At 39.5% G+C, this 26,800-nt stretch overlaps 1 protein-coding gene and 1 pseudogene across 1 annotated transcript in view; both read right to left on the bottom strand.

The window, feature by feature from the left end:
- Positions 1–9,329, bottom strand: part of LOC109048290 — a 334,436-nt pseudogene extending 325,107 nt beyond the window's left edge.
- Positions 1–26,800, bottom strand: part of bnc2 (basonuclin 2) — a 414,953-nt gene that overhangs the window by 118,726 nt on the left and 269,427 nt on the right. The gene's annotated exons all lie outside the window — the stretch shown is intronic.

Raw genomic sequence — 26,800 nt, 5'->3', positions numbered from 1 at the left:
ATTCACTGCTCTGCACTCGCTCTGTGGATAAAGCTGAAATGTTATGTTCATAACGTAGCCTATAAAAATAAAATAATAAATAAATAAATAAAATAACAGGAGAGTTTCAAAGGGGATTAGGCTATTGTGTGCAAACTTTTTTTCCTAACAAACGCCAAACTAATAACATTGTCATGATTAAAAGGTATAATTGCTGCATTCTGCTGTGCAAATTTTGTTTGTGATGAAAATAACAGTACATTTTCGGCAGTTATTTTATCTACAGATCGATGCATTTCATACAGATTTCAAAATCAGTTACAGATGAAGCAGCACTGTAAAATTACATTTGTTTGAATGCATTATTGCGACAGCGATTACGTGTGAATGTGCTGTATCTGTTTAAATCATGCTTTAACCCGAAAATAATCAGTAAAAGGAAGACAAACTCCTTGAGAGCCTGTAACACTCGACTATTGCCGTCATTATAGTCTTCTGATCGGAGAGAGTATGTGTATCAAGCTATAGCTAAATATGTTTATCATGTGAATTCTTGCTAAATATGCAGTTATATTACGGGCTGTTGGCATGAATTGTTCTCGTGATGGATCGGTGCTGGAGCGAGTGAAAACCACGACGCTCCGACTTTTAAAAAATCCGCTCCTCGTTCCAGTCAGAATAACACTGCTCCGCTCATACTCTGCTCGGCAGCGTGTCTCAAACGAGCGGGGGAGGCTTGAGCCCAATCAGAACTATGAGCACTGAGTGGAGCGTCGGCCGTTTTATTTTGTTGCGTCCATACAATATTTTTTAGAGTGTGAAATATAAATTTTCACAGAATTTAGCCTATTCATGAACAATATATTGAAGTTTTTCTAAATCCCAAACAGAGTCCAGACATCAGTAAAGTATCCGTTTATGAACATGTTTTATAGGCTTTTTTTACAGACGTGACAAAAAACACAAGAGTTTTTATATATTTTGTAGACCTTATGTGATTTAAAATGCACAAACCAGAAGCACAATATCTGCAGAGAAGGGCTGGCCATTCTCAAAACATAAAATATCAATTTTATTTAAATTTTTGTTTTTGTGTTTCAGAGGAAAAATCAATGTTAAGACATCTCTCCGTTACAGACCGTTCTGAAAGAAGAATTTTATGCAAACGTGTATAAAATGCTTTAAAAATTTTAACAGAGATGTCTAGAGGGTATTTAATAGATCTGCCTCCCACGTAAGATTTTTCTAGTTACTAGTCGTTCATTTGTCATTATTCAACTAATCACAGGTTTATATTAAATTTACATCTATAATCCATAATGAGCCTATATATATTCCGCGCTCAAGCACATACATTAAGTTTGCCACAAAGCACAGGCAGAAGTAACCTAATAACTGTGAAAAAGGAGACATTTTAATTATTTATTAATAAACAAATGATTTCTTGTCAGCTGCAAGATGAAATTCACAGTGCTGACTCTCTCCACATGGACTCGCCTTTAGAGAGAAATGCACCTTCACAGATTACATAATGCTTTCGTTTTGAATTGATTCGTTTAAAAGACATTTCAAGCTTTCTGTAGATATATTTCTCATGTATGCGAGACACCACAATTTCCAGTTATTTCATTATCAGGAAAAAAAATCACGTGACCGAGAGGGCGCCTCCCTGTCATGCACGCATAATAATTTTTGCACAAACACTTGAATATGAATAATATTTCACATTTTGCATATGCATTACAAAGCAAATATTTTTTTTACATGCAATTATCCAAAATAAAAGCAAACAAGATTTGCAATGAAGATAACATATGTAGACAAATAAGAATAAATGCTGCATATGCACTCAATATTATACAAACCTGCATTTAAATGCGGCTACAATGTATTTATTATTATTTTATTTTTTTTACTTAACTTACATGAAAGCAAGTAAAGAAGACTGAAGTTGTCAATTAATAAAGCTCTTTTTTACATCGTGTGTATTTCGAGAACTTGAGTTTAATCATCACGTTTTATTAATCCGTCCATTCTTTAGAGTTTCGATGATTTAGTTAAATCGTGCAGGTTTAATTTATTCGTTTCTTGTTTTAATTAGGCCTAAATGATGGGAGCGAAATTATTCAGTGCCTCACGTTTGACTAAAATAAAGAAAAGAATTTATAAAACAGCAAGCCTAGCTCACTATGCATCCACTTTTAACGCTCGAATGCAAAGTAAACCACAACTTCTTTTGAATAATATAACACATAATTCATATTATATAAATAATACACTATTTAAATGTGTCAAATCTAAAATATGGTGTAGAGAAAATATAAGCACAGGCTCATAGGCTTGATATTAATCCTGCTTGAATTCGTTCTAAGAAACGCACATATTTTCATAAGGACTAAACTTTCATCTGTGAATAATATTATTTTTTCTTTCATTTTCCCCGACTGCAGTCAAATATAACACATTGGTGAGGCAAAGCTGACATCTATTTGCGAAAATGTGCTTTGATGCGCTTGTTTGAAAACGTGTGATTAAAGCGCCACTCAGCGGTCAAAAGCTGCAAATGCACTTTGCCAACACCACGGCGGCGGTACGAGCGGCGGTAGAAGCAACGTTTTGGATGGCCACCTACTGTACTTCAAGTTCGGTTCATTTGTGGTTCGATTTTCATCGTGATTTGTGAAAGCAATGAGGTCCCGGAGTGCTTTACTGCGGTCAGGCCAGCCTCCACTTTAAAGCCCATGTTGCAGGTTAATCACCACTGTCGATTAATGGGTACATAAATCACTCAAGATATGTATATCATTTTTAAAATGTCTCAAAAATGGCCTTAAAGACCAGTTTTTTACGTTTTTGGTATTAACGGGTTTTTTTACGCAATTCTGTGATGACGTGACATTGGGGAGAAGTGGAGGAAAGGTAGCCTCAGCCTAGTATGATGCGTGTTCCAGGCAACCCGTAACCCGTGTTTTTCCAACCTTAAACCCGTGAAAGTGCACTGGAACGGCAGTCAAACCCGTGACTTCCCACCCGTGAACTCGTACTAGATCAATGTACTCCGAGTTCCGACGTCACACAGGACGCGAATCAACTATGACAGCCCCTACGGATAATACTGCCTACGGACGCAGTGTTTATGCAAGTGGTACACGTTGAAAAAACGATTTTTGGACATTGTAACGTTGCGATAAAAACTGGGATGAGGAAGAGGTGGCAAGAGCCAACATGTATGATGGCCCGCAGCCCTATAACTTTGAACCAGCCAGACGTGAGAGAGCAAATGAGGAAATGCCTAGAACTGATGGCCGTCAAAGCCAATTAAATGCATGGTCCGAGGAGAATGAGTGGAGAGTTGGTGAAGTGTCCTCCTGGTGAGTTGCTATCATTTAGCAATGCAGCAATGAGCACTGGAGCTAGTCTACGAGCAGCAGTGCACAATAACGACACACACACACAACACATATATATATATATATATATATATATATATATATATCTATATATATATATATATATATATATATATATATATATATATTTTTTTTTACTGTCATTGGATAGCACCGAGTGAAAAATAAACGTTTTCTTTATATCTAGTGGCAGTGATCATGACGTTAGTTCAGATAAGTACCAGTAACCTAGGGCTGGACAATATATCGAACGATATGACCATGCGCATCTCGTCAGTAAAGCCGGTTCCATGATTAGCGGTAAATCCCCATCACCTGCTTTCAAATGGAGCTGCATTTAATACACAGAGCCGTAGTTTATTGACAAGCTACGCTATATCCAGTTCATTATCAAAGGCGATTCATCTTCAATAATGAACTCGATATAGCGTAGCTTCTCAGTGAACTACGGATCTGTGTATTAACTGCAGCTCCATTTGAAAGCAGGTGATGGGGATTTACCGCTAATCATGGAACCGGCTTTACTGACGAGATGCACATGGTCATATCGTTCGATATATTGTCCAGCCCTACAGTAACCTTTGTCATAGTGTCGTACTGGTAAACTTTGTCTTTGTCATCTAGAAATAGAAAGCATCATACTAGCTATATGGGCGTTTCTAAGCGTCTATCTCTTCCTCCGGTGAAAATGTTGTTGCAAACGTAGCCGCGTGTCTGTCGCTATGTTTGGCTGGTGCTTGTGTGGAAACTGCGTTGGAAAGCTGGTGCTGTAGGGAAGTGAGTGCGTTTGGTCGCTGTTGGTCGATATCTATCCATCGATCTCTGTCTATCTATCTATATATTTATCTATAATCTGCGCTATCTGAATACTCTCGTCTACTACTCGTCTCTCTTGTCGCTCTCAAGGCGGGCTTTGGTAAATTCTCTCCCCAATGTGACGTAATGCAATGCATTGTGGGGGAAAGGAGAATCGTTGCAAACCGCTGTAAGATAGTACCTACTTTTTTTCGTATTTTATTCCATTTTGTGATACCCAACAACATAAAATACAATGGATAACAGTTTAAATGTTCATTACCAACAAGCAAATTGCACAAATTCGTTGAAAAATTAACCATGCAACACGGCCTTTAAAAAACATGGTCATTTTAGCCGCCACGTTGTTTTGTGGTTCGCGCAGATACTAGGCATTACGGTAATGGCGTGTAAAAGTCAGATCAAGGGAAAAGCGATCTCTGGCATTCCATTGAGCCAGTTTCTCTGTCAATGAATGAATGAATACATACATACATACATAAATTCAAAATAATACAAATATTTGAAAAATGGTCTGATAAAAATGAAAATGACTTCAAATGTTGAGTAAAAATAAATGTAGAATTTTTTGTCCCTCAGCCAGTTTAAGGACGATCTGATGTTGCATTGCAAAATAAAAGCCCTCCAAAAACTCATATATGACCAGTATTGTCTTTGATTTTGAATGGCTCTAAAAAGGAAACTCCCTGTTTCAACAGAATCATTTCAATTCTGATTAATAGTCCAGTACCCCAGGGTGTCCCTCAGTCAGTTTCAGGATGATCCGATGTTGCATTACAAAATAAAAGCCCTCCAAAAAACTAATTTTCAACCTGTTCTGCCTGTGAAGTTGAATAGCTCTAAAACGTAAACTCCCTGTTTCCACAGACTAATTTCAATTCAGATTAAGTGTCCAGTACCTCAAGGTGTCACTCAGCCAGTTTAAGGACAATCTGATGTTGCATTACCAAATAAAAGCCCTTCAAAAACGCATATATGACCAGTTTTGTCTTTGATTTTGAATGGCTCTAAAGAGGAACCTCCCTATTTCCAAAGACTAATTTCAATTCAGATTAAGTGTCCAGTATCCCGAGGTGTCACTTAGCCAGTTTAAGGATGATCTGATGTTGCATTACAAAATAAAAGCCCTCCAAAAACTCATATGACCAGTTTTTTCTTTGATTTTGAATGGCTCTAAAAAGTTTGACGGCTGCTTCCAGTCGCTCCAAGAATGTGCTGACTCAGCATCCCAAGAAGCCCACACCGTCAGCTGCTCTCACGGCTCACCACCTTTGGCCTCTCGATGGGAGCTTGCAAACCTACTCGAGAACGTGCTAAACGCAATCTCTCAGGCTAGAGCAGTCTACAAGACGCCTCTATGCCCTTAAATGGTCCGCCTGGTGTATAGCCTGTGGGGCAGACCCAATCTCCTGCGACATATCTCTGGTATTGTCCGTCCTGCAAGAGCTGTTGGATTAGGGTTGTTCCCCTTCCATGCTCAAGGTCTATTTAGCAGCCATAGCAGCCTCTCACGCTTCTATAGCTGGCCAATCTGTGGGCAGGAACAATCTAGTTGTTCATTTTCTGAAGGGGTCTAAAAGGCTCAACCCGCCTCCCCCCATCACCCTCCCTACATGGTGCTGCCCATTTGAGGCCGCTACAGTCCATTGACCTTTGTCCCCTGATGCTTAAGACTGCTCTGCTACTAGCATTAGCATCAGTAAAGCATATGGGAGATCTGCAGGTGCTATCTGTGAGCCCCACATGCCTTGAATTCGGGCCCAACAATTCTAAAGTCGTCCTGAAACCAAGACATCGTTACATACCTAAGGTGCTCTCTACTCCATTCAGAGCACAGGTAATAACTCTATTAGCGCTTCCTCCTTCGTAGCAAGACCAAGAGTTGAATTTACTCTGCCCCGTCAGGGCGTTGAAAGTCTATGTTGAGCACTCCGCCCCATTCAGGAAGTCGGATCAGCTATGTATATGCTTCGGTGGCCGCACCAAGGGTTCTCCAGTCACGAAGCAGAGACATTCCAAATGGATAATTGATGCTATTATGCTAGCATACACTTATTTGGGCCTTCAATGCCCAATGGGAGTAAGAGCCCACTCAACCAGAGGCGTTGCCTCTTCCTGGGCCTGGTCTAGCGGTGTGCGGCTGGGCCTCGCCATCCACATTTGCCAAGTTTTATAATCTGTACATCCAGAGGTGATGCGCTATCAGTCTAAAGTGAAAATGGTTTGTGGGAACAGTGTTTCCATTTTACACCAATCTAAACTGTTATACAAAATATCTTATAAGGTTTTGAAGGACTTACATTTGTAATATTGCACCATATAACCCTGACATTGTGGGAGCAACAATGACGAGGTGTACTGGTTATGTGAAGTCAAAGTGGTCTTTGAAAACAGGGAGATTCCTTTATAAACAAATCCAAATTGACAGACAAAGCAGCTTAAATATGAGGTTTTAGATTACTTTGATTTTGAAATTATACATCAGATAGTCCTGACATTGTGTGGGTGACTCTCTGAGCAGGTGTACTATCACTCTGAAGTGAAAATAGTCTGTGGAAACAGGGAGTTTAATTTGTATAACTATCAGTATTGACAGACAAAATTGTTTTGGGGGGATGTTTATTCTGTAATTACACATCAGATCCAGACATCTGTGGGAGTGACACTCTGGGGTGCTGTATTATTAATCTGAATTGAAACTGGTCTGTGGAAACAGGGAGTTTCCTTCTAGAGCCATTTAAAATCACAGGCAAACCAGGCAGAATATGAGTTTTTGGAGGGCTTTTATTTTGTAATGCAACATCAGATCGTCCTTAAACTAGCCGAGTGACACCTTGGGGTACTGGACACTTAATCTGAATTGAAATTAGTCTGTGGAAACAGGGAGTTTCCTTTTTAGAGCTATTCAAAATCACAGGCATAACAGGTGAAATATGAGATTTTGGAGGGCTTTTATTATGTAATTCAACATCAGATAATTCTGAATCTGCCTGAGGGACACCCTGTGGTACTGGGCTATTAATCTGAATTGAAATTAATCTGTGGAAACAGGGAGTTTCGTTTTTAGAGCTATTCAAAATCACAGGCAGAACAGGTAGAATATAAGAGTTTGGAGGGCTTTTATTATTTAATGCAACATCAGATCGTTCTGAATCTGGCTGAGGGACACCCTGGGGTACTGGACTACTCATCTGAATTGAAATTAGTCTGTGGAAACGGGGAGTTTCCTTTTTGGAGCTATTCAAAATCACAGGCAGAACAGGTATAATATGAGAGTTTTTTATTATGTAATGCAACATCAGATCGTCCAGAAATTGGCTGAGGGACACCCTGGGGTAGTGGACTGTCAATCTGAATTGAAACTGGTTTGTAGAAACAGGGGACTTTCCTCTTTAGAGCTATCTGAAATCAAAGACAAACTGTTCCTATATGATTGACAGTCCTGACATTGGGGGAATTAAATCCTGGAGTGGTGTACTGTTTATCTAAAGTTAAACTTTTTTAAAGTTTTTAAAAGGCTTTTATTTTGTTATTTCTCACCAGACAGCTGTTTTCATATTACTTGGAAATTCTACATGTAATATTATTATTAAATGAAAATAATTTTCATGTTATCAGGCCGTTTTTTAAACTTGTTTATTTATTTGTTTATTTATTTATCTATAATTCATATCAGGCCTTTTTTAATGAATGAATGAATTAATTTATTAATGTATTGATTTAATACAAGACCTTTTTTAAAAATGATTTATAAAGGTCATTCATATCAGACCTTTTTTAATTCATTCCTTCATCCATTCATTATGTGCAGAGAAACTGGCTCAATAAAAATGAAAGCCAAAAATGACTTTTCGTTTGATCTGGGTTTTTTACGCGCCATTACCGTAACGAGTAGTATATGCGCCCACCACACAAAATAAATGTGGCGGATAGAATGACCGTGTTTTTCAAAGTGGAGGCTGGCCTGACCGCAGTTACATAAGGTTGAACTTAGCAGTTTATTAATTGTATATATTTTAGGTATATTTTATTATTATTATTTTCTATGTCATTTTAGACGTTATTTCTTGTTACATTCAAAAAAAAAAAAAAAAAATCAGTAAATTAAACCACATAAATAAATGCATAATCAGAACTTGCTATATAAAGCACACTGGAAACAAACCAGTTTACAACTTATGTATTTTAGATGTGAATACTGTGCACTCGAAATCTGCAAATCTTTCATTGCTAAATAACTTTGAAATACTGCACCAACGCATGTTGTTTCTATGACAACCACGTGACTGCAGTGTGAATGAGGGGTTCAAAATTCATATACCAAAGTTGGTGAATAATTTTAATTTGCAGCTGCGAACACGCGCATTCACGCACTTGCGAAGCTACAAAAGTGGTTATAAGCAAATATTGATCCTTCCAAGTCGACAGCCCGGGGTTAACGTTAAATAAGCATACGGCTTATAGTGCGTATGACCCCGACTAACGTTACACCACTGATGATGATGATGATGATGATGATGATAAACATATGTAGAATATCAGTATGTTGGCATTCTCTAGCCAACATAATTATTGTGGCTGAATAGCAAATACACACATTACCACATTAATGTGACTTCTTTTCTCCTTCAGCGGTGCTTCGTATACAACACGTGACTGCATGCATGCATATATACTGAATCTTGAAATACGTCTTCACATACCTTCATATAAATAAAATATATGCCATTACTTGTAATTACCGTGTTTATTTAAGAAAGATTTCCCCAATTATGCTGTCTGTTCCTCTACTCTTCTCGTCTCTTCTCTTCTCTTCTCTTCGAAACAGGTTTATCATATGTAATCAGGGTTGCCAGGATTTCACAACAAAATCCGCCCAATTGCTACTTAAAACTAACCCAATAGCGTTTCGAGGGGGTCCCCGTTAAAAATCGCGTTCCGGGGTGTAAAATACAAGGTTTTTTTTTTTTTTTTTTGTCGGGGTTACCCTGGCAAATTCGCATCCCAGGGGCTAAATATGACGTTACTGTGGTCGCTTCAACCCGCGGCAACAGTGTTAAAAGTAGTTTAATGCCGCGCGAAAACCGCAGACTTGGCAACACTGTATCAAATGGCCCGTTCTGTTCTTCTTCTTCTTTGTTTTAACGGCGGTCGGCATCCAACGATAAGGTGCGTTACCGCCACCTACTATACTGGAGTGTGGGCCTGATTAACTACCTACCAGATAATAATAATAATAATAATAATAATAATAATAATAATAATAATAATAATAATAATAATAATAATAATAATAATAATAAAGCCTTAAATTCGGCTAATTAAGCCAGTTCTTCTTAGGTAATTTATTAAACTTTAATTATTATGAGCTTTAAGTATGCCTTTAATGCTAACCGCCATATAACTTTTGTTTCCTAATTTCTTTCTTGAATATTTCTCTTTATGTGATGTATTTTTGGTAGTGACATATATGTGTTCCACTGATTCTTAATCCTGACAATGATCACATAGTGCGAAAGGCCCTATGACTGCACGATAGTACCACAACATATTTTCTTGTCTGATCAGGGCAGGGTTTCCCGTTAACGATTGAACTTAGAGCTTAAGAGCGTTTTCTACGAGTCATTTTGCGATCGCGCGTTATTGTTTCACGTGCATTTCCCAAAAATGCACTTACCTAATCGGACGTAGCCGTGCTTTAAGTAACTTACTCTAAGCTATCCGTTTGTCAGGTGCTGAAATGTCACCTTAGAATGGTTCATAACTGTAGTAAACGCTGGGTAATTAAAATGTTAACCTAATGCTTTGTTCCAGATAACTCGGATGATATAATATAATATAATATAATATAATATAATATAATATAATATAATATAATATAATATTTGTATTATATTATATTATATTATAGTGCATTGTACGTATAATATTACACTTTATATAATAATAATAATAATATTATATATATATATATATATATATATATATATATATATATATATATATATATATATATATATATATATATATATATATATATAAACTATTTCTGGGTCCAATATGTTGCTGGTTTTCGTGCAAGTCAGCAAGCCATTGACAGATTATCTCCCCCATCAAAATTATACATCTCCCGCCAGGAGCTCTTAATAGTTTAGCGCTGCTATTTTTAGTATGCTCTCAGGGCAGGAGTATTCAGTAGTTTCATATCGCTGTATTTTTTAGTCTACTATATGCTGCTCTCGAGTAGGACCATTCAATAGTTTCATATCACTAGCAAATTTCCTTTGGCAAAGATGAGGGCCAGATAAACAGCTAAGCTATGGCCCAGATTAGTTTGTGTTTGCCGGCCCAGATATGGCCCAGATCTCCTTTGCCAGAACTGAACCAAAGCAGTGCCATAAGTCCACCAAGCATGAGCCAAATATAATTGTATGTGGCCCAAATATGGCACACTTCTTCTTTGCCAGAACTGAACCAAAGGAGTGCCATAACTCCACCAAGCATGAGCCAAATAATTCAATTTAATATGGCCCATATGTGAGCCTTTTACGCAATTTTAGTATGGCTGAGTTTTGTTAAAATCTAACGGCCCCTATGTGGCCCACATGCAGCTGACAGTATGTAAAAGTCTTATTAACAACAACAACAAATGTACTCAAAACAATTTACTTTCAACAAGTGTTCAAATAATTACAGCTTTAAGAATAAATATAACATTTAAGAATACATTTAAGAATAAATATAACAGCTACTCAGTTGTACTTAATTTAAGTGGAATTTAGTTGAAAACACTAAGAATCAATATTAATAATATAAATAACATTCAAAGAGTCTTAGACTATTTATTTTTTACACCAAAATTCATGTTTTAAAGCATGTATTAATGTTATGTTCAACTCTGAGAGTAATACAAATCAAGAAAAAAAATCAGAGTAACTTGTACAGAGAACTTTAAAGAGAAATTGATAAAGTTAAAGAAACTTGAGATGTGTGTTGATGTGCAGGGATGTCTCTAATGAGGGTCGGCAATGTTTTGTTGGGCCTCGCCTTTCTTCAATCGCTCCCTCCTCCCCCCCTCTCGGTCTCCAGCAAGGTGCAACCATTTAATGATGTTGAATTCAATGTCTTTATTTGAGGCTTTTTCAGTAAGGGGATTCTGCCTGACTGCACCTGCAATGAAGATAAATTTAAATAATGTTAGCAGCAATACAACCTGGAAGCTAGCGCTGGAGGATAATAGAAAAAAATAAATCAATAAATATAAATGATTTCCTTTAATATTTAATTGCAATTATTAACCAATGTATATATATTAAAAAAAAAAAAAAAACATTTCCAGTATATTTTCTAAAGGAATTGCAAATTGTATTTTTCATTTTGTGGGCCATAATAATACCATAATTTCTTATGACAAATAATTTAGATTTTGGTTTTAGAATATATTTTTAGAATACTTTTTCACCAACCGGTTACAATTTACAACACTGCATATATTCTGCTTTAAAAAAGACATGAACACTTTAATGTAAAAACACACCAACACAGAAAGCATAAATGTCACGCTTAAGTCCAAAGGCGATGAAGAAGATTCAAATAGAAGTGTTTTTACTAACACAAAATAAACTCAAACACAATGATGTGAGACAGCGTGCAAGCACAAATGCACAAACAGCCAAGTACTGAATGCAAGGAGGAACTTAAATACACAGTGATAATGAACTAAATACAGAGGTGTAGGCATGTGCTGGTATGAGACTTTGACAGTATGATAATCTCAAGCAAAAATATTGATTACAGCTTCATTGATTGATTTATTGATTTACGATATATAAAAAATAACTTTATGCAAAAACAAAGCAACTTATAAATAAATAAAAATGCAGTCACTTAAGTGAGCCAGGGATGTGATCAGCTAATGACAAAAAAAAAAGAGGGAAAACAAGAATAGCTAACCCCATCCCCTGTAATTATTATTATTTTAATTAAATTGATAAAGAGATATCTTACTATTCAGTCCCTCAAGGATTTAAAGATTTTTGGGGGTGATTTTTGCGATCAAAATGACTAATTTGTGGTCGTAATTTTCAGAAATTTGTGAAAAAATTTGTGATTTTTATATTTTATAATTAGGACATCACATTTACCATTATAGTATTATGTCAGATGCACAATAGTCTTGTGACTTTAAGACCTACTAGAGTAATGACAAATGTCCCAATCAGTTATTACTGATTGTTTTACGTAAATACTCGCCAAGATAAATATTTTGAAGTAATTGTAGCTATGTGTATTTGTTCAAGTGCTTTAAAGAGAATTCAAAACTCTAACGCTGACAGGCAGTGACATGCAGTCAGTCAGTCACACACACACACACACACACACACACACACACACACACACACACATAGCCTACTGCAGTCAGGCAGTCATTCAGTCAGAGACAGACCATCACTTGACTGGCTGAAATTAGTTTTTTCGCGGTATACTGCACTTTTAAAGGACAAGTTCGGTATTTTACACTTAAAGCCCTGTTTACAGATCGTTTCTGATGAAATAGAACGGTTAAGATTGCTGCTGACACGAGAATTTTTGCTTTCTGTGGCATCACCCCCCCACCTATACATGTGCACCCTAACAATCCTTCCTTAAAACACATTAAACTTTCATTTACAAAGACGTGAAACTCACCGAGTCGTCAGGGGTGTTCACTGATATGCTCACACAAAAATCGCTGCAAAAAAAGTAAATGGAGATGGACGAAAACTATGATAAACCTGTTGGAAAACATCTTTTGCAGCGATTTTTGTGTGAGCATATCAGTGAACATCCCTGACCACTCAGTGAGTTTCACGTCTTTGTAAACGAAAGTTTAATGTGTGTGTGTGTGGGGGGGGGGGGGTATTTGGGGGGGTGATACCACAGAAAGCTAAAATTCTCGAGTCAGCAGCATTTGTCCAAATTTCAATCAATTGTCCTTTAAATTGTCATACCATACAGCAATATAAAATACAAGAATCACTTTTGCTTGCTTCATTTCGATCATGTCCAGCAGCCGTCATCCTTGAAGCCAACTCCGACATGGTTAGCTGCTTGTGTTTCCTATGATTCCACAGATCTGTTTCTGACAGACCGATCACAAACATCATGCGTGCGCAACATCTGTATCCACGTAATGCATTGAAACTTTAATTAAAACTAGAGATATTTCAATTGGGTGTCTATAATTTAACGTTTTGTGAGGTCTTTTTCATTTTTAAGATTATTTTGTGGTTAAATTAGGAATTATGCAGGATTGCAAAACAATGCGACATTTTGTTGATTTTGTGTTGTATTAAGCGAACACGGAATCGCGAAAAACTGGAGGGACTGAATATTGCAATTTTATGCACTATTGTACTGTAAAAAAAAAAGAGAACTTATGTATTCATAATAATAATAATAATAATAATAATAATGTTACAATAATATTCAATTCTCTTAACAGAACAACAGTAAAATTATAATATTAACATTTATGATGTCTTGCTTTCAAACCACTGAGCTTTTATTTTTTGCAGAAAACGACAGACGTTTCTCTTTGTTGACAACATGTGAGAAACAAGACCCGGATCCAACTGAGGATGAATGAATAAAGAGTTTATTAGCTCTGAGGACTAATCAGTAGGATAACGAAACCACCAGCACTCCGTCAGGAAGACCAGCGGGAAGACTTCACCGGCATCAGCCAGACAGCGGCGAGGGAAAGTGACGAGCCCGCAGTGGAATCCAGCGTCTAAGCCAAGAGAAAGGTGAGTCGAGTCGGCTGCTTAGTAGATGCTGGCCTCAGCAAGAGAGAGAGATACAGGGCAGACAAACTTCCCAGAGTCCTGGAGGTACCAGGCAGACAGAGTAGGCAAAAACAGGTACACCAGACCGACAAGACAGGGAAAATCAAATGAATACAGCAGGGTCAAAAAACTCTGAAAGCAAGGTGAAGGTTAGCGCTTCAAACAATGCTTACGGACTGACACAAGACAGCAAACACCAGGGCATGATAAAGGGATGATAATCAGCATAAAACAGGGTGCAGGTGACGGAGAATGCGTTAACAGGGATAACAAGAGGGGCGGAGAAAACATAGCGGTGATTGTGAAACACCTGGCGAGCCATCAAAACAAAACCCATGTGCTCCAGGACAGCAAAAGCCTCAGACCCCACTGAGATCGTGACAGTACCCCCTCCCCCAAGGAGCGCCACCAGGCGACTTAAGGGAGGGGCTTACCATGTTTACAGCGGAAGTCATCGATCAGTGAACTTGAATGCCAGGCAGCGGAGAACTCGAGATCCTGATTGGCCTGCTCACACTGACCGTTGGTCTGAGGATGAAAACCTGACGACAGACTTGTAAAGGCCCCTGTCGTCATCTGTCGACAAAATTCTTGCCAGAAATGGGAGACAAACTCAGGACCTCTGTCAGAAACCACGTCCGTAGGAAGACCATGGATACGGAAGACGTGGTCAATTACCAGTTGGGCTGTCTCCTTGGCAGAGGGAAGTTTGGGCAGGGCACAAAATGGAACACCTTAGAGAAGCGATCCACCACCATGAGAATAACGGTGTAACCATTTGAAAGAGGTAAGCCAGAGACAAAATCTAAGGCAATGTGTGACCAGGGACGAGAGGGAATGGGCAGGGGATGAAGTTGACCAACGGAGGGACGGTTAGAGACCTTGTTTTGGGCACAAACGGAGCAAGCCAATACAAACTGCCTGACATCCTGACCCATAGAGGGCCACCAAAATCACTGGCGGATAGCAGCCAGAGATCTCCTGACTCCTGGATGGCAGGTGATCCTAGACTCATGACCCCACTGAAGGACCTCAGGGCATAGCGCTGCCGGCATGAACAACCGACCCGCCGGACACTCAACTGGTACTTCCACCCCTCGTCCAGCCTCCTCCACCCGCCGCTCGATGCTCCAGGAGAGAGCCACTACCACCACTCCCTTAGGGAGTATAGTCTCAGCAGGGGCCTCCTCTCCTGATCGCTCGAACTGATGGGATAGAGTATCGGGCTTAATGTTCTTAGCCCCAGGCCGGTACGAAAGGGTGAAATTAAAACGGTCAAAGAAGAGTGCCCAGCGGGCCTGGCGCAGACTCAGCCTCTTGGACGAACGGATATATTCCAAGTTCTTATGATCCGTCCAGACCAAGAAGGGCAGCGCCGACCCCTCCAACCAGTGCATATTCTGAGCACTCCAGGTGAATGGTACCTTGATGGAGGTGAGCGCCATTAAGGGTGTAGCTACCTGGCCAAAATTTCTGATGAATCGCCGGTAGAAGTTGGCGAAGCCCAAGAAATGCTGCAGAGCCTTCCTGGAGTTGGGGACTGGCCACTTGGCGACAGCCTCGACCTTGGCCTGATCTGGCTTAATCTCCCCCGCTGAGACTATAAAGCCCAGGAACGAGACTGACTTGGCGTGGAACTCGCACTTCTCTGCTTTGACATAAAGCTGGTTCTCCAGCAGCCGTTGGAGGACCTGGCGCACATGCTGGGTGTGTACCTGAAGGGATGGAGAAAAGATCAGAATATCATCAAGGTACACAAAGACAAATTTGTTAATCATGTCTCCCAACACGCTATTGACCATGCCCTGGAAGACAGTGGGGGGTATTGAAGGCTGTCTTCGACTCATTGCCCTCACGGATATGGATGAGATGATAGGCGTTGCGGAGGTCTAATTTAGTGAAGACCTTGGCTCCCTGCAAAAGTTCAAAGGCAGACGACTGTAGCGTATGAGCAGTTCATTCATTCATTGGTTCTGAATTAATGAATCATGGCTCATTGAATCTAAAACCATGCACATTCCTTGGCTAAAACCCAAAGCTTTTAGGCCCTGAACTCATGCAGGTAAATCAAACTCTCTCTCTGCAAGCTGAATGACTGGCCTGGTGCCAGCATGGCTGGGTTTAAATTCCTGACCAAGCCATAAAACTTTATTACTCAACTGGGAGAAACAGAAAAAGCCCAGCACGCTAGGAATTCTTGTAAGGAACAAGGAAGGTAAATATATTCTAAATGTATTGGCTGTATTTCCCTTCTGTGCTCAGATGTCTTCCATATCAAATTGGAGTATCTGCAATTTTATCGTGTGTTAATCAAACTTTAAATGTGTGTAATTCTGCATATGAATGTAACTTTATGTTTCTCCTACCTTTACCTGTCATTCTTGGTATCTGTTTAACCGTCTTGCTTTGACCGAACCACTCATACATAGGAAATTACAGTAAAATGTATTATTCTGGAATTACCATCTTGCTCGAATATAACTGCTGAATTCGGACAACACCATAACTCAATCGAGTGGGTGTCTCCCCAGAGACATAGGAACTTTTTCCCACTTCAGATCATGGACGTTCATTGGTTGTTCGCGCGAACAGAGGCGTGAACCCAGTCGCTCCATAAGAGACTGACACAGAACTTTCTCGTTGCACTTTTGTTTCGCCACTTCGTCTGAGAGAACGTCTGTCGCGATGGCTCCTTAGGGAGCTTTCATCTCCGTTTTTCTTTTCTTTTCTTTTATTCAAAAACAACTATTCTCATATTTGCCTCTCCCTACACGAGGGAGATGAACTCTGAATCATTTCTTTGGTAACTCCACGTTCGTTGAACCTTTGAAACTTTGCGCAAGTCTGCTCGCCCCGGAAGACACGAGAGAACGCCCAGCTCCAACAGATGACACACGCACACTCTTCTTTAGCAGGCACAAAGATACCCACATGCAAGTATTATTTTCTATAGAGATTTAAACGCTGCTTAAGGTTGTCTATTCCCTTTTTCAAGGTGATCTGATTCCTTGTTGTCTTTGAAAAGGTTACTGTATGTGATTTTGCCATACTGCGCGATCATCCCATATGATCTAGCCTATTTCTCTCTCACCTTCTCTCGCTCACCCTTTCACTCTCTCTCTCTCTCTCTCATTTGTTATTCGTTTTTGTATTATATTTGTTTTTACTGTTTGTATTGTTATACGCATATTTACTCTGTGTGAATTGTAGTTTGATGTATTATTAGTTCAAATATAGCTGCAAGCAGCGATGGCGGGCCCGAGCCGTCAGCGCAAACGCCACCCCGGTGGCATCAGGAAAACTGTGCCCAGCGGGCACATACACAGTAACCCTCTAGCACAGCGGTGTCCAACCCTGTTAATCGCAATCTACTGTCCTGCAAAATTTAGCTCCAACCCTCATCAAATACACCTAAAGCAACTAATTAATGTCTTCAGGATCGCTTGAAAATTAAAGGTAGGTGTGACTGATTAGAGTTGGAGCTGAATTTTGCAGGACAGTCGATCGCCAGGAACAGGATTGGGCACACCTGATTTAGCAGTTTGGATTTAAGGGATACAGCAATAAAAGGGTTAATCCAAACCATCAAGAGAGACACACACAACACAATATATAAAACTTGAGTAACACTTCCAATAAGGTTTCAGTTATTAACATGAATTATATTAATTTACATAAACAATAATTGTCTAGGGCTGGGCGATATGACCAAAATCTTATATCACGATATGATAAATGAATTAGTCTTCACTGTCTATGTTATGTACATCTATCTATCTATCTATCTATATGTATATATATATATATCTATATATATATATATATCTATATATCTATATATATCTATCTATATATATATACGCATAATCATTAGCATTATTTGTTTATTTATTTTCTTCTTATTTTAGTTACAAAAGTGATTTAGTCAAGAGCAGTGAGAGATTTTCATGAATGGCAGACAGGACGAATATTGGACAGCTTCTCCTTTAAGACCGAACTCCAGATCCAGTATACTGTTACATATGCGCTTTCTCTCGCAACTGTTTAAAATCAGTAGTTAATACATTTAAAAAAAAATATATATTTTTTTTTTTGTTTTTATGTTTGAGCTTATATAGCTTTATTATCATAACAGTCTGAGTAATTCTGATTCTTGAACAGTAAACTTTGAAGTGTAAGCTTTGTGAACATATGTTGATTATGTATCTAGTCAGAAAGACTCATAAGCAGAAACCTTATTTTTTTGGGTATGTCATTTCTGTCTCTATGCCGAAAATGGGGGTATACTGGTAAGGTGTCAAATTGCAGTGCTTAAAAACGCATGCAAACATTAAGTCTTCATGACTAGGCGCACAGCAACGTGACATGAGCGCGCCATGCTGTTATTTACGCGTCTGTCTGCATACACGTGTAATGCATATGACTGCCGTCATTCAAATAATGAAAACGTATTGCCGTAAACCAGTGTATTTTGCGGCACCCACAAAATAAACGATAGAGCACAACATAAATCTCGATAGACTTTTAATTTCGTCCATCCGATTTAAATCGTCATATCGCCCAGCCCTAGCATTTAATAATGTGACTCTCTCTCTCTCTCTCTCTCTCTCCAACACACACACACACACACACACAAAGATATATATAAAAATTCTTGTAACACTTTTCATGATATAACCATTTTTAAAAATACTTTTAATGATCTATAAACATTTGTGAAATGATTATATAAAACTATATTACCAGTAAAATTCATTAACTTTTTAAAATACATATTATTTTTCTTTGAACCGATTTGTATAAATTATTCAAATGCTCTATACGTGTTTCTACAATAATTATTTAAAAGTAATCCTATAGCTCCATCTGGTGGCCATCACTGGTAATAAAAAAATGCATGCTTGATCCTGAACTTATGATAGTTTTAATTTTATGCTGGCTCCTGAACATGAAAAATTATGAAACTTACTGTGTTTTTCTAAGAATGACTTCTACTACATATGTAAAAAAATTATGAAGGGTTTAGAAGGATAAAGAATTCAAAAGATATAGGAAAATAACTGTGTTGCAATTTTTAATATTACTTTAATAAATCGCTATGGCCACACCGTTCAAGCTATCCAAAATCCATTCGCAATTTAGGTTCCTCAAGTTTTTGTCATCATGTAGACAAAGTTTGGTGTGTATAGTGTAATTTTCCTCTGAGTAGTATGCATTAATTCACAGCCATATTTTTCCAAAAATCCACATTTAAAACCAAAATAGCCGACTTCCTGTTGGTCGTAGCTGATGACTGTAAATTAGAAAGTTGTCCGTCTTGATAAGAATAATTTATGTACCGAGTTTGGTGTCTGTAGCTAAAACTAACCCCCCCACTTTTGACAAAAGGTGGCGCTATAGAGTGCCTCCTCCACGCCCTTTCATGTGCTTTTGCCATTGTCTAGTTATCATTAATACTGATATGTGTTTTGAGTTTCATGTAATTCTGAGCATTTTATCTGCCTCAAAATCACTAGAACAGAATATTCAAGATTGACACGTTGCCATGGCAACACTATATTAGATATCAATATCCCCACAACAGATTTACATCGGCCGTGTTTTGTCATTATTCTGATTAAGTTTGAAGCAAATCGAGTGAAAAAAAGAAGATGCTGAATTCAAAGCATTTTGAAAATGACACACTTCCTGCTGCCAGTTGGGTGGCGCTATAACTTTGACTCCTAATAGTCACATCTATGCGATCGGCATCATACATTGAACAATCCGATGAAGTTTGATCTAAATCAGAAAATGTATGTGCATGTTATTAGACATTTCCTGTTTCTCATTTTTTGCCCTAATTTCAACGCCTCGCCACGGACAAAACGTTCGAGATATCAAAAATCCCCTGGCAATTTTTCATCCCCAATGTCTTGAGATCATGTTCACCGAGGTTTCGTGGAGAACGGGTGGAAAACCTCAGAGGAGTATTTCAAATTCCAGAGCATGCTTTTTTGAAACAGCCCTGAATAGCTCACTTCCTGTTGGGCGGAGCCTATGACATAGAGTGCGAAAGTTGTTCGGCTCAATGAGATCTATAAGTGTACAGAGTTTCATATAAATACATGCAAGTATGTGTACGCTATGGTTCAAGATTTCTGACTGTGTTTCCAGGGGGCGCCGTAGAGCCCCTGTGCCACGCCCGGGTCCCAGCCTCTGCGGCGTCCTGATGGCCGCAGGATCCAATGTGTGTGCCAATTTTCAAGAGTTTTTGAGTATGTTAAGGCCTCCAAAAACCCCCGGAAGGTTAAAAAAAATAAAAATAATAATAATAAATATAGCTGAATCCTTAGAAAAACAAGAGGGCCCGGCGCCCATTGGCTCGGGCCCTAATAATTAAAAACCAATATATTCATGATTGCTTCTGTCTAAAATGATCACATCACAAGTCAATGAAATGTTTGATCTTAGCTACAAAGCTTATTTGTTACTTTTCAGTAACCTAAATTTTATAAGGACGGGAGAATGGTTTCATGGCCAGAAACTATTTTTCTTGGAATTATAAGAAGTGATAACTTTATTGAAAGTTGATAAGTTAATTACGGCCGTTTGCTGGACAAACCACTGTTTGATTTGCATTAATTCCCAGTAAAAGATATCACGTTAATTGATATGAAGAATGGAATATTGACATATTAATGAGTAAATTACAGTGCCTTGTAAATGAGTTATTGATATATACAATTGACCTATTTTTCATCTTCAATAATTTTAATGTAACTGTTACGCGAGATATATATATTAATCATATTCCTGATTAATTATTAAAAGAGAAACGCGGGCATTTCAAACGTCGTTTATGTACTACCCAGTGCGGCTACAGTATTTTGGTGGAGAAACGCGGGCATTTCAAACGTCGTTTTATGAGCAATTCAGTTTCAATCTGTTTATATGGTTATTAATAATTTCTGTACGCGCGCTATGAAATTATGAGATTGTGAGATAAGTCGCAAGACGCGAACTCACTCCTAACTGACTGAGGCAAAAAGCTGATCAGTCAGCACATTAACATATTCTAGAAATACCTAACAGTATAGTCACTGTATTTTGCTGAAAGTACTGTACACTGCAGTATAATGTTAAATGTCCTGTTAAGAGAAGACCAAGATCTCTCTGCAGTGAGAACATTTTAATATTAGTAACCCGCCTATTAAAGATGAAGAAATCTCTTTTTTTAGGACGAGACGTAAATCTGATCAGAGCGATGTTCCTTTGATTCAGTTGTAATAAGGCCTTGTAATTACATATCGTTATTGAATTTGTGGTTAACCACAGTGATATTCAAAAATAAACGATAAAACTCCTGGTCGAAAAATTGGCTTAGCTACCCAATTTTAAACCTAAAACATTTAAATCATAAGTGCTATTTTGATAAATGTGTATGGGAGTGAAACAGACGGACAATTCCTGTTGTTCACATTTGCGTGTTTTTGCAGCGAAGAAATCCTGCCTCACGCTCTTGTGCAGTATAGCACCTTAAAGTTACAAACCTTTGTCTGTTGGAGAATCAGCGCTGACAAATGCTCAGATTCTAAATCACACTGAAGTAGGGTGTAATTCCGCTAACTAAACACCAGAGGGCATCCTTTAAGGGTTTAGAAGTCTCAAATTACGCCTCGCCTTCTGACTTCAGTCTGCATGAGTGCAATTACGTCATCTCGTGGCCGTTTCAGATAATGCTAAATTTTTTTTTTCTGTGGTTGTTGAATTAGCCCGTCTAAATTCTCAATAATTATTTGCATTTACAGCTTTGCTCGTGCGAATATTATTTTATGTTAGACAAATTTTCCTGCCTTTGACTGTTTACACTTACATTGAGTTGGGTTCAAACATGATTTGAATTAAATTTTAATTGTTTAATAGTGTAAATTAAGTGTCTCAGGTTAACCACTGATTGACCCACTTAGAAGGAAGTGAGCCATCTAGTGGCCGTCTCCTGTTAAGTCGGTTCATAGCGTTCAGCTCTCTTCTCGCTTATTTTAAATTTCAATTTAAACCAGTTTTGAATTTTTATTTTGAATTAAGTTTTCTGTTTACCAGGTGAAGCACAGAGAGGGAGTTACTGCGGCCTTTCTATTTTGATCATAATTCCTTTTTTTTTGTTTTATCATTATTAGGTAAAGCTGTTACCTCTCATTTCTACATATATATTTACTCAATTGATTTTAAACAAACAAGCCTTAATTCACTTTAAGTTTCCTTTGTTCATCCTTTGTGTATTTGATTGTGGAACTCCCTTGGTGATTGGACAGTCATCTCAGGTTTCCAGTGAGCAAGGTTGCCCGACCAGCGTTACCGACACTGGCTGTGTGAATCTCGGTTTCTCTTATCTCTGTCCGTCATTGCGGCCTGCAGTGGAGACATCAGCAATTTGGCACTCCAAAGGTAGTCAATCAGTCCCATCCGACACAAACAAGGCAATTTCTGGGACCAGTACCTAAACCAGGGCCTAAAAAGGGGCCACTCTTTCGAGAGGGTTCTAGGGAACAGCCCAATTTTTGCAGTGCTGTCTGGCGGTTGACATCTTGGCGTTGTCAGGTTGAGTTAAAAGTCACAAGCTGTTTGAGAGGACGCAACGCGACACAGAGTAATGGAGGGCCGAGGACACTGCGGTTGAGTGTTTGTGAGCGCCAGGGAGGCGGACCACGCCGCTGGTTTCCACCTGAGCGACATCAATTCACCCAGGTGAACCAAATGTGATAAAACCCATCCACTTATTATAAGCCACAGAATATTAGATATTCCCCCGGATATATTTTAAGTGTTTGGCCCATCTCTTCTCCAAGCCACACCATCTTCCTAGGTTTCCTACCCCGATAGCCCCACTCACCTGTTGGCCCTATCTTAAAACCTAGCAGTAGGCTTAGGCCTCCTTATTCTCCCTAACACATATCGTGTTACTACTGTTTTATCTCATTTCAAGTGTTTTGTTTCACTTTGATCTTTTCTGTCCTTTGTTCTGTTGTGATTTGTTTCTTTCATTTCACAGAGAGACAGTAACCTATGAGAGCCACCAAGGAAGCTAAGAGAGTAGAGTGACAACCAGCAGCTGGTGTCATCACGTGACCCGCTAGGCTACTGCCTGTCAAATCTCCATTTCAGGTCCTTCGTTGACCCAAGTAATTGGCTCCGCGAACTGTTTGCATCAGTTTAGCCCCAAAATTCTCATAAACAGCATAGCCCGTATGAGTATAGCTCGTTAACCGTAGTAACGAACTTGCATTGGTCTCTTTGTGTGTATGCTGTGTTTCCTCTCACCTACAGTGAGCCAGGATGTTCGTTCATCCAGTCCAGCCAGTCCTCGGGGGCAACCTCTCGACATGGTTGAAAGCAGTGACGACCCCCTTCCTGCCCAATGACGCCAGTAACCTGCAGCACCTAAACCAAGAGCAACTGGACACCGAGCCAGATGAACTGATGGCATACAATTCAACCAAAGCTACAACTACAAAGAACTTGCCAGAATCCTCGGAAGCCTAGTTCACATTCTCGTCACCCAGGCACGGCTCAGCGAATGGAGCAACATCGACCTGGAACAGCAAGCAGCAACGCTTAAGCCTCAAGCGGAGGAGGCCTGGAAGGACCAGGCCCGAACCCAGAGTCGCCTTGATCAGCTCTCCTCCTCGAGACCCAGAACCAGCGCGAGAAAAGAGGACGCCACAGATCCAGAGATACAGAAAAGAAGTAGAAAGACTTCAAAATGCCCTGCAAGATCTTCGCCTCGACACAGACCAAAGAGAACAGTTGGAGAGAGAAGCCCGAAAGGAACTCAACGAAAAACTCCAGCAACGTGACACTCTCCTAGAGAGAGCAAAGACTGAACTGAAAGAAAGAGACTCTAGAGCCAGAGCCTGCGAAAAACACTTGCAAGCGGCCCGAGGTAAAATCGACGAGCTTACTCTGCAGAGAGACGAGCTCCAAGATGAACTTGACACTGTTCACGCAGAACTGAAACATTCTTACAGATTACAGAGTGGCTGGAACGGAGAAACACATACCATAGAGTTTCTTCCGGCCCGCCACTCCAACCCTTTAGCCAAGAACCCCAGAGCTGAAAAGGGGGGTGTAAGCCCACGGCTCAAGACATCACCAGCCAGCTTCCAAGAACAACTGTCAGCAACGGAGGGGGGAGAGCCCTTCCAGAGAACACATGCACACTAAACCCTGAACGGCTCCCCGAGAACTTGACAAGCTAGCCAGAAACATCCCTACGGTCAATCCAGATCCTGGAGGAGGTCATGACGTTCACGCTTATTTACAAGACATTGACTTTCACTTACAAACTGTCGCCAACGTGACAGCTTTGGACCTGTTAAGAAATCACGTCCCAGCCGTGATGTGCATAGGACTCTGGATCGTCAACCAGAGACTGTAAATGCGGACTACCAGCAACTGTGAAAAGCTTTGATTCTTGAATTCTCTGATCCAGACTCAGACCATGGGCTCCTTAACGCTATGGGACCTCAAACAGGGCCGACTTGAAAAAACCCACAGACTTTCTACAGTCAATTACGGAAAGCCTACTTCGGAGCACGCAACGAACCCAGGTATGGAACAGGATGTCAACTTTAAAACTCTGTAAGGGAAAACGGTCAATTTAGCTCAAGGGGAATCATTTAAGATTTTAAAGGGAATTTGAACAGAATCACTGTTTTCACGGCTGATCACTGAAACGGCCAGCGATTCACTGAACGAGCCGTATAACATAAATCTGCGCTGGATATTAATATCCAAAGTATAGTGAAAACACTATTAATTAGCACAGTAACGAGATCGGCAGTTTAAGACATTAAAGGGATAGTTCACCCAAAAATCAAAATTATGTCATTAATGACTCACCCTCATGTCGTTCCAAACCCGTGAGACCTCCGTTCATCTTCGGAACACAGTATAAGATATTTTAGATTTAGTCCGAGAGCTATTCTGTCCCTCCATTGAGAAATGTATATGTACGGTATACTGTCCACGTCCAGAAAGGTAATAAAAACATCTTCAAAGTAATCCATGTGACATCAGAGGTTCCGTTAGAATTTTTGAAGCATCGAAAATACATTTTGGTCCAAAAATATCAAAAACTACGACTTTATTCAGCATTGACTTCTCTCCCGGGTCTGTTATGAGCGCGTTCAACAGCACATCCGGTTCGCGAACGAATCACTCGATGTAACCGGATCTTCTTGAACCAGTTCACCAAATCGAACTGAATCGTTTGAAACGGTTCGCGTCAACAATAAGCATTAATCCACAAATGACTTTAAGCTGTTAACTTTTTTAACATGGCTGACACTCCCTCTGAGTTCAAATAAACCAATATCCCGGAGTAATTCATTTACTCAAACAGTACACTGACTGAACCGAGAATTTGTCAAGACCATTTTGTCCTCTCGTTCTCGAGTCAAGAACCGTTTCTGTCGGACGCGTCCGATTCGAGAACCGAGGAGCTGATGATACTGCGCATGCGTGAAGCAGACTGGCACACAGCGCGTCTGAACTGAACTGGTTCTTTTGGTGATTGATTCTGAACTGATTCTGTGCTAATGTTATGAGCGCGGGTAAACCGGAGGCTTGAATCAAGGGCAATCATCGCCAATGAAGTCATTACGTCGAGCGCAAAAGAACTGGTGAACCGTTTTCGGCAACGGGTTATTGAATCAACCCTGGTCGAAAGAACCGGTTCCGCGGAGAAGAAAACCAGAACTTCCCATCACTACCGGTGATCCGAAAAACCGATGCAACCGGTTCTTGACTCGAGAACGAGTCAATGTTTCGTTCGTTATCTGGCTCGGTCATCAGTTCAGTCAGTGTACTGTTTGAGTAAATGAATTACTCCGGGATATATGATTTATTTGAACTCAGAGGGAGTGTCAGCCATGTTAAAAAAAGTAACAGCTTAAGTCATTTGTGGATTAATGCTATTGTTGATGCGAACCATTCAAACGATTCAGTTCGATTTGGGAAATGGTTCAAGAAGATCGGTTACATCGAGTGATTCGTTGCGCGGAACCGGATGGTGCTGTGAACGCGCTCATAACCAGACCGGGAGGAAGTTCAATGCTGAATATAAAGTCGTAGTTTTTGATATTTTGGACCCAAAATTGTATTTCGATGCTGCTTCAAAAAAATTCTAAATGGGACCCACTCTGATGTCACATGAGACTACTTTGAAGATGTTTTATTACCTTTCTGGCCGTGGGACAGTATACCGTACACATACATCTCAATGGACCGGACAGAAAGCTCTCGGACTAAATCTAAAATATCTTATACTGTGTGTTCCGAAGATGACACGGAGGTCTAAGGGTTTGGAACGAGCATGAAGGTGAGTCAGTAATGAACATAATTTTGATTTTTTGCCACAAGTATTACGCAATACGTGAAATTGCATAGACATGAACAAACCCTCAATCACTAATTAAACCCTTTGCATTGTGGTTCATCAATTAAGGATTACAAAGATATATAGATAACACCAGTACAGATCAGAGTCTGGAGGTAGTTACTTGCGTTGGCCGTGTACCGGGGGGTTCCCTGTGTAGCTGCAAGGGGGTCTTTGAGGGTTCTGATTGGATAGAAGTACAAAGCTGCTGTGGGTTTCCCTAGCATGGCTTACAACTACTGTTGAGCTAGGATGTCATGTGCAGCTAGTGAGTCATGTACCTTAACTGTCAGATGTTATAACCTATTGTGAGGATGGCTGCATGTTTCTTCATGGAGGGTATATGTAAC

This window comes from Cyprinus carpio, chromosome B1 (assembly GCF_018340385.1).
Source record: "Cyprinus carpio isolate SPL01 chromosome B1, ASM1834038v1, whole genome shotgun sequence".
Lineage (NCBI taxonomy): Eukaryota > Metazoa > Chordata > Actinopteri > Cypriniformes > Cyprinidae > Cyprinus > Cyprinus carpio.
Note: the sequence above shows the minus strand (reverse complement) of the source record. Positions and strands in the feature narration are given on the sequence as shown.